This window comes from Vulpes lagopus, chromosome 1, assembly GCF_018345385.1.
Source record: "Vulpes lagopus strain Blue_001 chromosome 1, ASM1834538v1, whole genome shotgun sequence".
NCBI lineage: Eukaryota > Metazoa > Chordata > Mammalia > Carnivora > Canidae > Vulpes > Vulpes lagopus.
The window spans coordinates 44,060,454-44,075,550 of NC_054824.1; the positions used below are offsets into that span (position 1 = coordinate 44,060,454).

The 15,097-nt window shown below is 42.1% G+C and overlaps 1 pseudogene; it reads right to left on the minus strand.

The window, feature by feature from the left end:
- Positions 1-305: 305 nt before the first annotated feature.
- On the minus strand, positions 306-2,981 carry LOC121486641 (annotated as a pseudogene).
- Between the last annotated feature and the right edge of the window lie 12,116 nt (positions 2,982-15,097).

A 15,097-nucleotide genomic window follows, 5' to 3' on the forward strand; every position in this document is an offset into this window, starting at 1 on the left:
ATTTCCATAAGTCATTTTTCTCACATGCTCAGGGATGGGGAAAATTGGAAACTCTTTTTTTAAACATGTGAGCAGAGTGGCACAATTCTTTAACTCTTCAGAGTATCCTTCCAACATTTTCACTCAACTGCAATGATGATCCCACTAATGAATGCAATGACCCTCAACTATGATTCCAACCAAAGTCACTGTCACCAAACCATCATTCTCAATTGTTGTCTGTGTCCCTACATCCTCTTTCTCCGTGGAGTGACTAGTTTCCACATTCCGTGTTCTAGTACTTTGACTTTCCTCTTGGTCATGGACTATTCCCTCTGGAGTTGACAGATCCTCTCTGTACTTGTTGGTACCAGAGATATCAAGCCTCCAGATTCATAGGGCTTTTCACAAGCACCTAGGGTTACCATGCCATCTTCCATACCTGAAATCATAATGTGATTTTCTGGCCAGACCATGCTCACCCCTACCAGGATTCAGGGTGATGTGCTTTCTAAGACGAAGAACAGAAATGGAACCTTCCACATCCTCTTGGTTTACTTGTTTTCTTTGGGACCAAGAGTCTAGGTAGCTTCTGTGCTAAGGAAGATTAAAAAGTTCTGCAACCACAGGCCTTACCTGGCAGAGCACAGGAGTGGGATCTGGAATGCAGATAGAAAAAGCTCCAATGCAGGTAGGGTCCCCATGTTCCCTTCAACTACAACAGCTGAAGCTGCAGTTAGGAGCTTTCAAAATAGAGTCAGCATTTATCTCTCCCAAAGAAGGTGACGAGTAATCACTTGCAAGGTGGTCTGTCTGGAGCTCACTGGCCCCACCTCTGGCTATTTGGCCAGCACACACACACACAAAAATGAACTCTAGATAAGAGCCCAGCTGGCCCATTTTGATCTTGTGAGACCCTACATAGTCAAGCCTAACTAACTTCTGGCCTACAGAACTCCTAAGTCTTTTGCAATTTTCTAAGTAACGGCAACATTCAACACTGGATTTCTAAATCCTCTGGAAAATTCTTTGGAATATCCTGGAGTGTCTTTTGTTCTAATGAGGTGACTCTTGGTGGGTTCTTGGATGGGGGCTGGTCACCAGAAAGACCAAGCCATGACTAGAATCTTGGGACTTTCAGCCCTATCTCTCATTCCCCCCTAGACTATAAATGGCATTAATTATCAATCATGCCTATTTGATGAAGCCTCCATAAAAAAAATCTCAATCAGTATGAGTTATAGAGAGCTTATGGGTTGGTGAGCACATTCATATGCCAGGGCAATGGCACACCCCAACTCTACAGGGACAGAAATTCTTGTGCTTTGGACCCTTTGGTACCGCACTCTGTGTACCTCTTCATCTGGTTGTTCATCTCTATCCTTTATCATATGTTTTATTATATAATAAACTGGTGAATGTAAAACAAACAAAATGTGCAATATTCCATGAACACAAAGTTCATCTCCTCAGCATAACTAAAAGACTTCAACAGGTCTGTCCTTCACAGGTTTATTATGACACTCTGTGCAGCTATAAATGCTTTAGTTGTAGACATCATCTGGATAAAGGCATCTCCTGATGGGTGGCCTTGATAATTCAGTACCATGTGAATGACATGAGTTTGAGTATCTGTAGAAAACTCCCCCAAGAGTGTCCAAGATGTCCTCAATTGAGGCTGCATAGGAAATATCTCAAAGGTGTATATGGTCTTTAACATTTATAGGAGTACAAACTGCTGAAGTAGTACTGGAATAATGGTTAGAAGAGGAATGAGAGGGACTGAGAATTGATTCACCACCTGCTGAACTTCATCTGCTATATTCCTGAAGAGTTCAATGTATCTTTTACCCAGAAAATCCTTATGCTTCCTCAATGTGTTCTGTCCTCATTTCTCATGAGCAAAGAGACAAAAGTGTTTCCTATTGGCCTATACTGTCCAGGGAAGTAACAAAAAAAAAAGATGTCTTCCTTCCCCTCAATGATGAAAGGCCATTACTTCATCAGTTATGAGAACTCAGATGCAGATGATGACTTGTTTTTCCTTAAAGAGAAACTGGGCTACTTCTTTGGATGTACCACAAGCAAATTTAAGAAAATCATCACCTGCTGCTTTGTAAACCACAATGTAATGGGTCTCCATGTGATATTTGAGCCTCTGCAGTGCTAGGTTTCTATGTTCCTCACTTATAATTCCAACCAGGGCTTCTCTATTCCTATCACCCTGGGCATTCAGACAAAGTACTGTACTTCCAATAGCAATGTCAGGTCATTTGAAGAATCCCACAATATCTTGATCTGGACTGCCATGGTAAACCTTAAGTTCTGACTACAGTGTTATCCTCAGTAAGTTCCATCTTGCTGCAAGAGCCACTTTCAAATTTGGAACTTACTATCTCTGGATCTGAAAACCTGTGATTATAGGGCTCTGAAATCATTGCTAAAATTATATTCCCCACATCTAACTTGAGAGATTCCATACTGAGAGACTGAACTATTCTCAAAATTTAAATACTGTGTCATTGCTGCAACATCTAGTTTATCCATATCGTATGAACCAGGCTAACACTTCTTGAATTCTCTTCAAAGATAGGGAAAGAAGAAAAAATATTCAGGCAATAATACATTCTTCTTGAAAGCCATGGGATGTAGCCTCATGATTTGCCTGACATGAGGTGGCCTATCAATACAGAGACAAAAGGAGGTTCCTACCTCAATGTTTAGTTCATTGCTAAATGACTGGTTAAACTATCTCAGAGTTGGGTCCACTTGCTGCTGGGAGGATAGGTTTTTGGCATGGATCTTTACAATTCTCCATCAGTTCCAACTGATCCAGTCTAACTAGTACTTTGTGTTAATTACTTTGTGTATTTGTTTTTGACTAAATCCACAACTTTCCATAACAGTAGGATCACCTCCTTCTCTTTGGAGCCCAGCTTGACCCCTGTAAATGGTAGTGATCCCCAAAAAAGCATTATCAAGTAATCCAGAGACTCTGTCATGACTATAGGTAGGGAGAGAATTGGCTCTGAGGTAGTGAAGTGGGATGGAAGTAAGGAGAAAATCTGTGCTAAAACTTCTTCTGTGAGAAAGAGAGTGTCCCCCACCCTCCACTCTGAGCTACTTCTGGTGCAAACATCAGTAGCTAACCACCCAAGTCCACAGCAGACTGATACTTCACACCCTGGGCAGGAAGCATGCAGCTGCTAGGCTCCAAGGGCCATGGAAGAGTTCTTAGGGTAAATGGTACAGTTGCTGGAGCCACCAGTCTCAGTGGGCTTTCTCAGGCTCAAGAGGCTCTGCTGCTACTGCTACATCTTCCCCTAAGGCCTTGGCGATGCCATCTTCTTCTTCATCAATAGTTTCACAGTGCTGGTCAAAGGCAGCTCTAACCCCAATGAGTTTCTGGAAGCTGATGAGGCACCTGAAGCAGGTAGGAGATATCCTCGTGACTCATCTGAGCCTCTGTGACCTCAATAGTCCCCTAAAACAAAAGCTAGACTAGTATGATGAGGTGTTCATGGGTGAGGGCTCTAGGGAAGGCAGGCTGTTCCCCAGTTGCATTCCACTTACCCTCCTCCTGGAAGGCCTAGTCCCCCTGCAAAACTTGGGATTCTTGCAGAGCACGTGGTGACCCCTCAGGTCCTAGCAGAGCCTCAGCAGGCTGAGAGCAAAGAAAAGAGTGGGCTCCCTGAGCAGCTTGAGAAAGAACCCAATGATGGCACCTTCCAGGCCTTCCCAGGAGCATCCCGAAATGCCCTGAAAGACCCACCATAGCCAAGGCCCCTCACGGGACTGAGAAGGCAGGCAGGTAGGTCCCCCAGGAGGTCAATCTGGGGCAGAATTTATAGGAATTTATAGAACCATCCCTGGAAGTAAACAGGGCAGCCGCTGCTGTAGTTGGTGTCAGGAAGGCGGATCGGATCCCCAGGTAGCTCTCAAGCCTAGCAGAGCACACAGCACATCCCGCACAAGTGTCCCAGAGAAAGCTCCCAGTAGCTCCCACCGGGGTTCCAGCTTCCAGTGTGGAAGGACCAGCGGGGCAATTTCCCAGTCCTCCCCCCAACAAAAGTGGTGGCCACGCCCAGCCTGCAGAGCAGCCTGCAGCTTGGGCAGAGGCCCTCGGGTCAGACAGCAATAATTTGGAGGAGAAAAAGCTGGAGCTGCTTTTGGTCCCCAGTGGCCCGTGCCCTCTCTTCTCTCGCCCCCCTGGAGCCTACCGGGCTGAGCCCACTGCAGCACCCGGTCGCCGCGGGCCTCTCACCCACGGTGACCTCACCCCCGCCGCGGGAGGAGGTGGGCTCTGGGCTCCGCAAGCAGGTGGAGTCCCCTTCTGCTCCTTTGAGCATGCGCCGCACTGACCGCACCGCCGCGCTGCGGAGCTGAGGCCTGCGCACCTGGCCGCGTGCACCGCGCTCTACTTCCTTGCACCCCTGCGAGGAGAGAGCTGGAGCACTGCAAGGCTGTATCCCCGGTACCGACACCTCTGTCCCCGGCAGCTCCAATGGCATGGGCGGCCAGGTGCTCCAGGGGCGAGTCCCAATCCTCCGTCCCCATCACGACGTGGACTCTGACTAGGGTAAGAAGGACTTTGGGGTTCCTCATCGATCCTCACTGCCAGAACCCTTCAGGTTTCTCTCACTGTTGCCGACCCCGCCCAGCATCTGGATGGTGGACCCTGATGTGCTTTTCACCCTCCTGGCAGCAGGCTCGGCTGATAGGGGGCCTAAGGAATATGAAGTCCCTGACGCGCCCCAATGCTGGTACTGCTTCCCCCAAAGCCACTCTGGAACTGCCAATACCAGGGGGGTGGCTGTTGAAGGCCAGATCAGTCGGCAACTCAGCGCCCAGAGCGAAGCCAGTGACAAGGGGCCCGTATTCAAAGTCCTTGGGAGGGGGGGAGGCACTTGAAGCCCATCCGGGTCAGCCTGCAGCCGACTCCCTCCCTTTTCCCTTGCCCTTCCCTTGGTCTACCTTAACCTGGCCTACCTGCACCACTTGGGGCACCATCCACCTGGTGAATGATGCCTTTTTTCGTGGGTGCGCATACCTTGCTATGTCATCAGCGTTGGAGACCAGCGCTAGGAAGAGGGTGAGTGGGCGGTCCTGGAAGGCTACTGTCCCGCTAATGAAAGCGGGGCCGTGACCTCCAGATGACCCCGATACTCAGATTGTGTGGCGATGTACAATAGGAAGCCACACATGGTATGCACCAGGTGCAGGGCATCATGGTACTGGGGGCAATAGCCCAACGTTCACACAGGTAAATGGCTTCCTCACCTGCAAGGTGGAGTGTAGCTTAGACTCTGACACCCACACCTTCATCCCCCCTGCCACACTTCTGGCATTCACTTGTGTCAGAAATAAACAAGGTACTCCATTCAAGCCCCACCCCCCAGCCCCAACACACACCTCCACCCTGTGTCCACAGATCCTGTGAATCCCTACATGGCAAGAGGGACTTTGGAGGTGTAATTAGGGCTAAGGTTCTTGATATAGGGAGATTATCCTGTATTGTTAAAATGGGTTCAATATAATCAAAATGGGAGAAACACTCTGGGTGTTGTCAGTCAGACAGAAAAAAGTCTATTACTGGCTTTGAAGGATTCTCCCTACAGCTTCTAGGAAGGAGTGCAGCCCTGCCAACACCTTGATTTCAGCTCAGTGAGATCCATGCCATACTTCTGACATATAGAACTGGAAGATTATAAATTTTGGTTGTGTAAAATCACTAAATTTATAGTAACTTATTACACAAGCAAGAGATATAATTTAGCCATGGTCATGCAGGTCTGGAACACAATTGAATTTGATTTCTAATGCTTTGGATGTACTTGAGAAACTGAACTATACTTTATGTAGGAAAGTAAAAGTGTATGACTAACATTGCACTGAAAAGGAAAAGACATACATAGACTTTTTGGCTTTTCTTTCTTTCTTTGTTGTTGTTGTTCTTTTACTAGAGCATCTGAATATTTCAGATAAATCTAAAAGAAGTTAGATATGGGGCCTGGCTTAAACACAAAATTAGGACAATATGTCTTTTCTCAGAATCATCATTTTGGAATGAATAGGAACCTATGAAGCCATAGGTAAGCAATGCAATGGTGAGTATTCTGGAATGTCTATATCCTGTGACATGGCAGCAAATTTGTAGTAGATGGAGTCATAGTAAACAGATTCCTGGATTTGTGGTGTTTCTCTAATTTGTACTCCATTCCATTTCTACAGCTGGTTAACTAGATAGTATATACAATGAACCCTCTGATAGCTATATAATATTCTTAGTAGAAATTATGGAAATCATTTTATACTATAATTAGTATATTTCCACCCTCCTTCAAACTAGAACCTTAAAATTCTTAGTGATCATCCTGCCCCCAAATATAGGAGTGGGCCTTAACTGGTTTATATCAACTACTACATCCCAGATATACTATGGTGGTTGGTTTGTATATGGTTATATGATCCAATCTGGGTCTTTGAGAAGTGGGGCAGCTTTTTTAGAAGGCATCTGTTTTGCTTTGGGTATAACTGCCTTTACTACCTAGTTCTATAACCCTCTGAAATGATGACGTTAAAAAATATATATCCATCATTCAAGATAAGAAATAGCATATCTATAACTTAATTTTGGAGTCAGAAAATCCTAGGTTCTGTACTGAGTGCTATAGATTAGCATATTGATTAGTACACAGGTATTATAACAAACTGAGCAAAACATTTGTGTATGTGTATGTGCGTGTGTTCTAAATAGTGACAGATGCATTGGTAAAACTTAGCTGTAAGTAGGCATAGTCACTGAAGGGGATATTTGCCTTCAAACAGAATGAGAACAGAATGGATTATGTCTTAGCAGGCCAAGAATCCCTCTGTGGTAACTAGAAAATAAAAGAGTAAACTGCAAATAAATAAACAAATGAATGAATAACTGTGTTTTTAAATATATTATAGACCAATTGTAGCAACAAGGACCAGATGCATTAAAATTCCAGAGAAAAAGGCCTTTGAAAATGATTTAATGATTGCCAGCTAGGAACTTGCCAGATCTTGGCACAGGTTGTGTTTCTCTTGGCCCTAGCAGACAAATTTTATAGGGATAAAAAGAAACAGCAGAAATTTTGACCATCTTATGGTGCTGGCATCACAGACTGGAAACTGGATGTTCCAGTTATACGTTTCTCTAGAAAAAAAATCACTTCAAAATTTAGGCTTAAACTTTGACTTAAAACAATGATAATCTTTATTTTATCATAGTATTTATGGGACAAGAATTCCAGGAAATATCAGCTGGGTTATTTTGGCCTAGAGTCTCTCAAGTGGTTGTATTCAGATGTGACTGGAGCTGGAACAGTAGGAGGATGGAATAGTTGAGGGCTAGATGGTTCTTTATGTCTCTGTTTCTCTCTCCCTCTCTGTTCATGTGGTCCCAGAGCTTGTCTATGTAATCCCTGTGGAATAGTGTGGAATTCGTCAGTTTGGTGGCCTCAGGACAGTTGAATTGTTAACTTTGCCTTTGAAAGCTGTAAGAGTGAAGGAATCTAGCAAGAAAGGCAGAAGCTGAATCACATTTTATAAGCAAGAGCTCATGTTGTGTTGCTTCCATCATACTTTTTTTTTTAAGATTTTATTTTATTTATTCATGAGAGGCACAGAGAAAGAGAGAGACACAGAGAGAGAGAGATTGGGGGGGAGAGACACAGGCAGAGGGAGAAGCAGGCTCCATGCAGGGAGCCCCACGTGGGTCTTAATCCCAGGTCTCCAGGATCACGCTCCAGGCTGAAGGCGGCGCTAAACCACTGAGCCACAGGGGCTGCCCTCCATCATACTTTTGAAACAAAATCCTTCCCAGTTTTAAGGAGAGAGAACATAGATTCCACCCCTCAATGGAAAGAATATCAAAGTCACATTGCATAAAGAACAGGTAGCATGAGAGTTATTGTTGTGGTCATCTATGGCAAGTACAATCTACCACACTATATTATGCACCTGAACCAGACATAAGATGACTTTTCAATATGAGGCATTTTCTGAATTCTGGGTCAGTGGACTAGGCCAGAAAAGTGCAGTGAATTCTCCCATAGTCTCACAGAGCTCAGATCTAGCTAGAATGAAGGGGCCTACAACAAAGCCAAGGTTGATCTCCCCTTAACTCATTAAACAAATTGGTAATCTGCTTGGAATGGGGTGAAAAATTCAGCTCAAAATTTCTGGAGGCTAGAACTCTCAGGGTTGAGGAAAAGGAACCTTAGGCTTAATTAAAATTTTGAAAGGAGCCTGTGTTAGTCCATTCAAACTACTATGACAAAATACCACAGACTAGGTGGATTATAAACGTCAAACATTTGGGCAGCCTGGGTGACTCAGTGGTTGAGCACCGCCTTCTGCCCAGGGTGTGATCCGGAAGCCCGATGTGGGACTCTATCCTGGAGAAACCGGGGATCAAGTCCCACATCGGGCTCCCTGCATGGAGCCTGCTTCTCCCTCTGACTGTGTTTCTGCCTCTCTCTGTGTCTCTCATGAATGAATAAATAAAATCACTAAAAACAAACAAACAAAAAACCATTTTTTTTTTTCTCATAGTTCTGGAGTCTGGAAATCTAGGATGAACGTACCAGCATAGTCCGGTTCTGGTGAAAACCCTCTTCCAGCTTTCAGACTGCTGGCTTCTGTATCTTCATACAGTGGAAAAGGGCAGCTAACTCTATGTGAGCTCTTTTTTTTTTTTTTTTTTAATTTTTATTTATTTATGATAGTCACACACACAGAGAGAGAGAGAGGCAGAGATACAGGCAGAGGGAGAAGCAGGCTCCATGCACCGGGAGCCTGACGTGGGATTCGATCCCGGGTCTCCAGGATCGCGCCCTGGGCCAAAGGCAGGCGCCAAACCGCTGCGCCTCCCAGGGATCCCTATGTGAGCTCTTTTATAAGTGCTCTAATTTTGTTCATGCAGGGTCTACCCTCATGACCTAATCACCTTCCAACTGCCCCACTTCCTAATACCATTACCGTGGGCATTAGATTTTTAACATATGAATGTGAGGGAGTCACAAACATTCAGACCATCGCAGAACTCATCTGTGGAACTGAGGTGAAGCAGAAGTACCCTGGGTCTAACTATATCTATAAGGCATCCCCAATGCAGCTCAATTCCCTATTTTGTTGAGATGATTGGCTCTTCACTTTATCTGCCCAAAAGAAGAAAATATGCTCATGGAAGATATTATTGTAACCTCTACTAGTTCTGCACAATTGTTGTCATTGCTTTTACACCTAAATATGTAGTTGGAGTCAGTGTGTTAAATGCTTCTATTTTCTTCTTCTCATAACTATCAGGAAGTATTCCTCCCCCACTCTCATCCCACCCCGAAAAAAAGCCATGTATAGAGAAGTGCTGGGAACTTCAGGATCCCACCATGCTTACTAATAATCCTTTTAAGTATGAGTCTTCATGACTGATGATATTGAAAATTGGAACCTCTGCAATGTGAAGCAGCCTTCTCCTTGGGGATTTGTACTCGTTATCTCTCTGAAATGGCTACCATGCCCATTTATTTTCAAAAGCATCTATCTGCTTATTATTAAACTATTGTATAAACTGAGTACATGAACTATGAAGGTCTTATGACTCCCAAATCAAAATTCCTATCAAGGTGTACATCAACTCAGACTCAATAATTAACAAAGAAGATAGGGCCCAGAAATCTAGCTAGTCAAATGGAAAAGTTATATTCAAGAACACAGCTGACTTGGCCTGGCCCCAGTGGCTCTTTAGTTTTATATGAAAAGGTAGCAACTACCTCATTAGGGAAAACTCCATTTTTTACTCCTTTGACTGAAGCAAAGCTACTGACTCAATGGGGTCCTCAATTCATAGAGTTTCTCCAAAATACCTGACTAGGTTTACTGATAGTTTGGCTGAGGTGAAACCTGGTGGCATCCACTAGGACATGGCAGCTGTTCCATCTCAGTATCAGCTGTGCAGAACTGAAAATGACATGGTCTTTCTGTTTAGTGGGATGGACCCAAAGCTGTTGTCATTTATCTGGTTAATACTCCTCTTGATTAAACTTGTTATATTTTCACTGACTCTTGAGCTATTGCCATGAGGTTGGGTTCTTGTTTTGTCTTCCAATTTCAAAACTACAGACTGAAAAATTAGATACCACTCTTGGGGAATATACATGGTGGAAACAAATCATAGCTACTAATTGGACTCTATGGATCATTCACATAAGATACACACAGTAAGGACCCTTTATCTGAAGAAAACAAATGAAGTCAATCTCTGATTAAGATATTTCAATATCCAGATTATCAGTGCTACTGCCTGTATTTGTAATTATACCAGATGTGGCCCTGGGCACAAAGTAAATCTATGTTCTGATGCAGAGGCCAGAACCGTGTGCCAGATTTTGTGACTCTTGACAAAAGTTAGTCCATTTGTTGCATAATAGTTTGATGCAGATTATGGCCCCTGCTTACTCCTGACATACTGACTATACCAGAACTTTGGCCTCTCTGCCAAGACTATTTAGTGGGATGGCCAAAAAAAAAAAGACACTTTTTCAAGTTATGGTGCTGCTATTCCAGCATGATCAGCTGATTTTAGCCATATAATTATGGCTCTTAGAACTAAACTGTGTTATGTTTTCAGCTTTCTGGACAATTTCCCATATGGTAACAATGCACCTTTTTCTCACAAAGCCAGTCAACAACGGCTGGTAATTAATGTTTTGATAGACTTTCCACACACCCTAATATTCATAAGCATTCAATATAATTTGGTATTTAAATATCTTCCTCAAAAATCCATTAGATAATTTATAATTCTATCTCCATTCCCCTCCTCCATCCACGCACCTTAGTATGGCAGCTAAATGATGGCAACAATTTTGTTTCAGCTACCTGTATTCTCTTGATGGGTTGATGTGATAATAGATCATAAGGAGTATGAACACTTACTTATATACTATGATTGCCAAGTTCCCCTTATACTGGTCCACAAAGTAAGGGACAAATAGATGTCTGTACATTTTATAACAATTCCATTTTTCCTTAGACACTCACGTTTTCAGTTGTAAGAGCTGGTTTTTATTAAGTGCTGATTGAAAATAGGTAAAACTATGGCTACTGGAATGGGACATATAGATTTGGCAGCAGTAGAAGAACAGCAGATCTGGTATCTGGGAAGGGAACACCTCTTGAAGATTTAGAAGAATGAGGGAGAATTAGTGATCTTTATCTTTTAGTCATCCCTGGAATTGTACCCAGTAAGGAAAATACCCTAGTGCAACTCTCCCAAACAAATATTAGATCCTTAAATGTAACTAACTATTGGGTCTGCCATCTACAAACAGATGGCTCTGACCAGAATTGATCACTGTTTCCTTTAACCATTGGAAACAACAAGAGATGGCCTCAGATCCTGTACATCATATCTGAAATATCTGTCAACATCTCTAGTTGTATTCCTCACCCTTATTCCTACCATCAGCCCTGCAACATTCTTTAAAGAGAAGTGCCATGTTGCTGGTAATGAGGATAAACAGGACAGGTTGAAATGAAAGTTCTCAGGTAGTTATTCCATGAACAAGGACTAGACTCAGTCATTTTGTGTGAAATGGGAGCTGTGAGGTTTACCAGCTGACTGGAGAGATACATTGGAGGCATGATCAACTGCACTGGTTGATATTAATTTCCCTTGGGGGACCCCAAAAATTGTCAGTGTTTTCTTCCCAATGGAATAATGTGCACTTTTGTTACTGTGTTTTCTAATATTTTTTAAAATTTATTTATGATAGTCACAGAGAGAGAGAGAGGGGGGCAGAGACATAGGCAGAGGGAGAAGCAGGCTCCATGCACCGGGAGCCCGATGTGGGATTCGATCCCGGGTCTCCAGGATCGCGCCCTGGGCCAAAGGCAGGCGCCGAACCGCTGCGCCACCCAGGGATCCCTGTTACTGTATTTTCTATGTGGAACCAAGTATTAACTTACTATCTTCCCCAAAACATAATGCACCTTTGAGGTGGTCATAAGAGACTTCCATGTGTTTAAGAAAACACCATGCATTCCTGAGATGATTGTGGAGATCTCTCTGAAATGAAATGAAATGAAATGAAATGAAATGAAATGAAATGAAATGAATGAAATGAAATGAAGCTACTCTTGGTTTCTCAGGGAGAGCCTTGGAAGAATGTGTGTGTGTGTGTGTGTGTGTGTGTGTGTGTATGTGTGTGTGTGTAAACAACAATCTCTCCTTCCTACATCCTCCAAAATAAAATTATTAAAAATAGTTAATTGGAGTTCAAAATGCTTTTCTAATAGAGACAATGATATTAAAATTAATAGCAAAATGCAAGACATGTATCTTGATTTAACTGTGTCCATGACTAATATCTGGCAACTCATCTTTGGCATTCAGAGCTTGGGCATAAAATGTAAGAAGACATGAGAAAATTCTGGAATCAAATATATAATTTATTGCAATTTTTATTAAAAATACATCAGATTGACAAATAATGCCAATGGGCTACACACTGGTTTCATAAATAAAGTCTATGGGCACCCTCCAAACTATATGCATGCATGCATGTAGTTCTCATCTCTTGGCAACCAAGCTCTCTGAATTTCAGCTTCTTATATTCTTCTAATATTCCTACCAGACACAACTATTTAGGTGAAGGTTCCTGAGTAACAAACTTTTTGAAGATATGCACACCTATCTTAATATCTTGTTCTTTGGATTTGGTAGTATATCAAAAGTACACATTTTAAGGCATTGCCAAAGAGAGATGGATGCCTATCAGGCACATGCAGTTGGGTGGGAGTACTTGTTTGGATTTAAATATATAGGGAAGTCAGCCCTTCCTTTGAATCTATACCTGGTTTAACATTCTAAATTAATTTTTCATTTTTTAAACATTTCCTGGCTGCTACTTCAGAACTCACATATTTTCTAAAAACTGGAGGTCTGTTTGAGTCATTGCTGTGTTTTCACATTTCTCATGACAAAGGCAATAGCAACATCTTTGTTTTTTTTTTTTTTTTTTTTGGCAATAAGATATTTATTTATTTATTTATGTATTTATTTATTTATTTATTTTATTAATTTTTATTGGTGTTCAATTTACCAACATACAGAAAAACACCCAGTGCTCATCCCGTAAAGTGTCCACCTCAGTGCCCGTCACCCATTCCCCTCCAACACCCGCCCTCCTCCCCTTCCACCACCCCTAGTTCATTTCCCCGAGTTAGGAGTCTTTATGTTCTGTCTCCCTTCCTGATATTTCCCAACATTTCTTTTCCCTTCCTTTATATTCCCTTTCACTATTATTTATATTCCCCAAATGAATGAGAACATACACTGTTTGTCCTTCTCCGATTGACTTATTTCACTCAGCATAATACCCTCTAGTTCCATCCACGTTGAAGCAAATGGTGGGTATTTGTCGTTTCTAATTGCTGAGTAATAGCAACATCTTTGACATGAAGAGTGAGGAAGACGGCATGTTATAAATCGTGGTTGGAGATGACTATTTGTAATTTAGGAATTTATTTAGGTAAGGCATATGTACAATACCTATTCCTACTGTGATCCAATGGAGCTGAAGGAGTGTGAATTATTGGATGGAAATCTACTTTGGTGTTACTTATGTAGACAATCTGGTGATTGCAGGTTTGCTATATAGCATTGCCATTATGAAACTAACGTTTCCTCCGTGGATAATGGCACAGGCAGGAAATCTCATGAAATGCTGCTTGGTAAACAAAAATGAGAGGCCTAATATTTTTCTACTACTAAAGATTTGTTGCCTTCGATACTAAAAGAGTTACTGCATTAATATTAGTGAAATAATATCCTTATGAGCCCTTGTTTCTAAAACTGTGAGAGGCCCACACATTCTTATTCAGATTATTGCATTTATATTGGATTGTAAAATAACCATCCTGGAGACAAGTGGTAAAACAATTTTTAAAGTGCAGAGACTTATATTGCATGTCAAGTGATCATTTTCAGGGAGTAAAAATCAAATTCTCTCTGCTATGCAGCAGGATGATATTTTATGATAATAGAAGACACTTGAAAACAAGTCAGTGTAGCTTTAAAAATTGATTCTCTACTTCTTAACATCACCTTTGGAAATGACTCATCAATGGCTGCTGCCAACATCCTTTCCCCACTTATCTCATTTTGCCTTTATCATTTTTTTTTTAATTTTGGCAGTTTATATGCTTGTAAGAACTAGAGATGTTGCAGTTCTTAGACGCTGACATATTTAGAGCACCAACTAGACTATTGCACATCTTAGAATTGTGTCATTTTGCCTACGCTAATACAGTAGCCAAAATAATAATTCTCCATCCATCTTTGTAGCCTAGAAACCATAGATTGAACAAAAAAAAAAGTTTCTAATTCTACAAAACAGTTATTCATGAAGAGAGAGAGGAGCCTCATTTGGGGAAGTAGAAGTTCTACATGTTCCCTGAAACTAGAAACTTGTACCAGACTAAATAAGACAATATTAAACAAGTATTTGTTGTTAGAAAATACAAAAGGGGAGAGATACCATATATTGCATTCAAACTATAAGATAAGATGAGGTACTGCCTGGGAAATGTATCCAAGTCTACCTGAGTTACTGTGGTAGTAGTTCACAGAAAAGTACATGTGTGTCTAATTCTAAAGAGAAAGAAGAAGAGTGAGAAACCATGATGTAGCCTCGTGAAGCAACACCGGACAGCCAGATTGGAACCAGCAGCATTAACCTCATTTAAGGAGCTGGAGTTGATGTGGCTATGACTCAATCTATCATGTCTCCTGCCCCCCTAGGAACAATGTTTTCCCCTATTATCAGAATGCCCCTTAAACTTATACTAGAGCTCTGGTGTGTGTGTGTTTATGGAGATGGATATGAACTCATATGGGCAGGGAAGAGGCCAGGAGTCTCTCCTAGCTCAATTGTTTACAATGAAGAGGTTATCACAAGGCTGTCAGTACTAGTGAGAATTCTGTCCTGTCCTATGGAAGAAAAGGTTAAGGCAAGAGTAGTGAGACATGTGATTCTGACTCCATATAAGAAAAAAACCTCAGTAGACAAAGTATCCCAAGTATTCA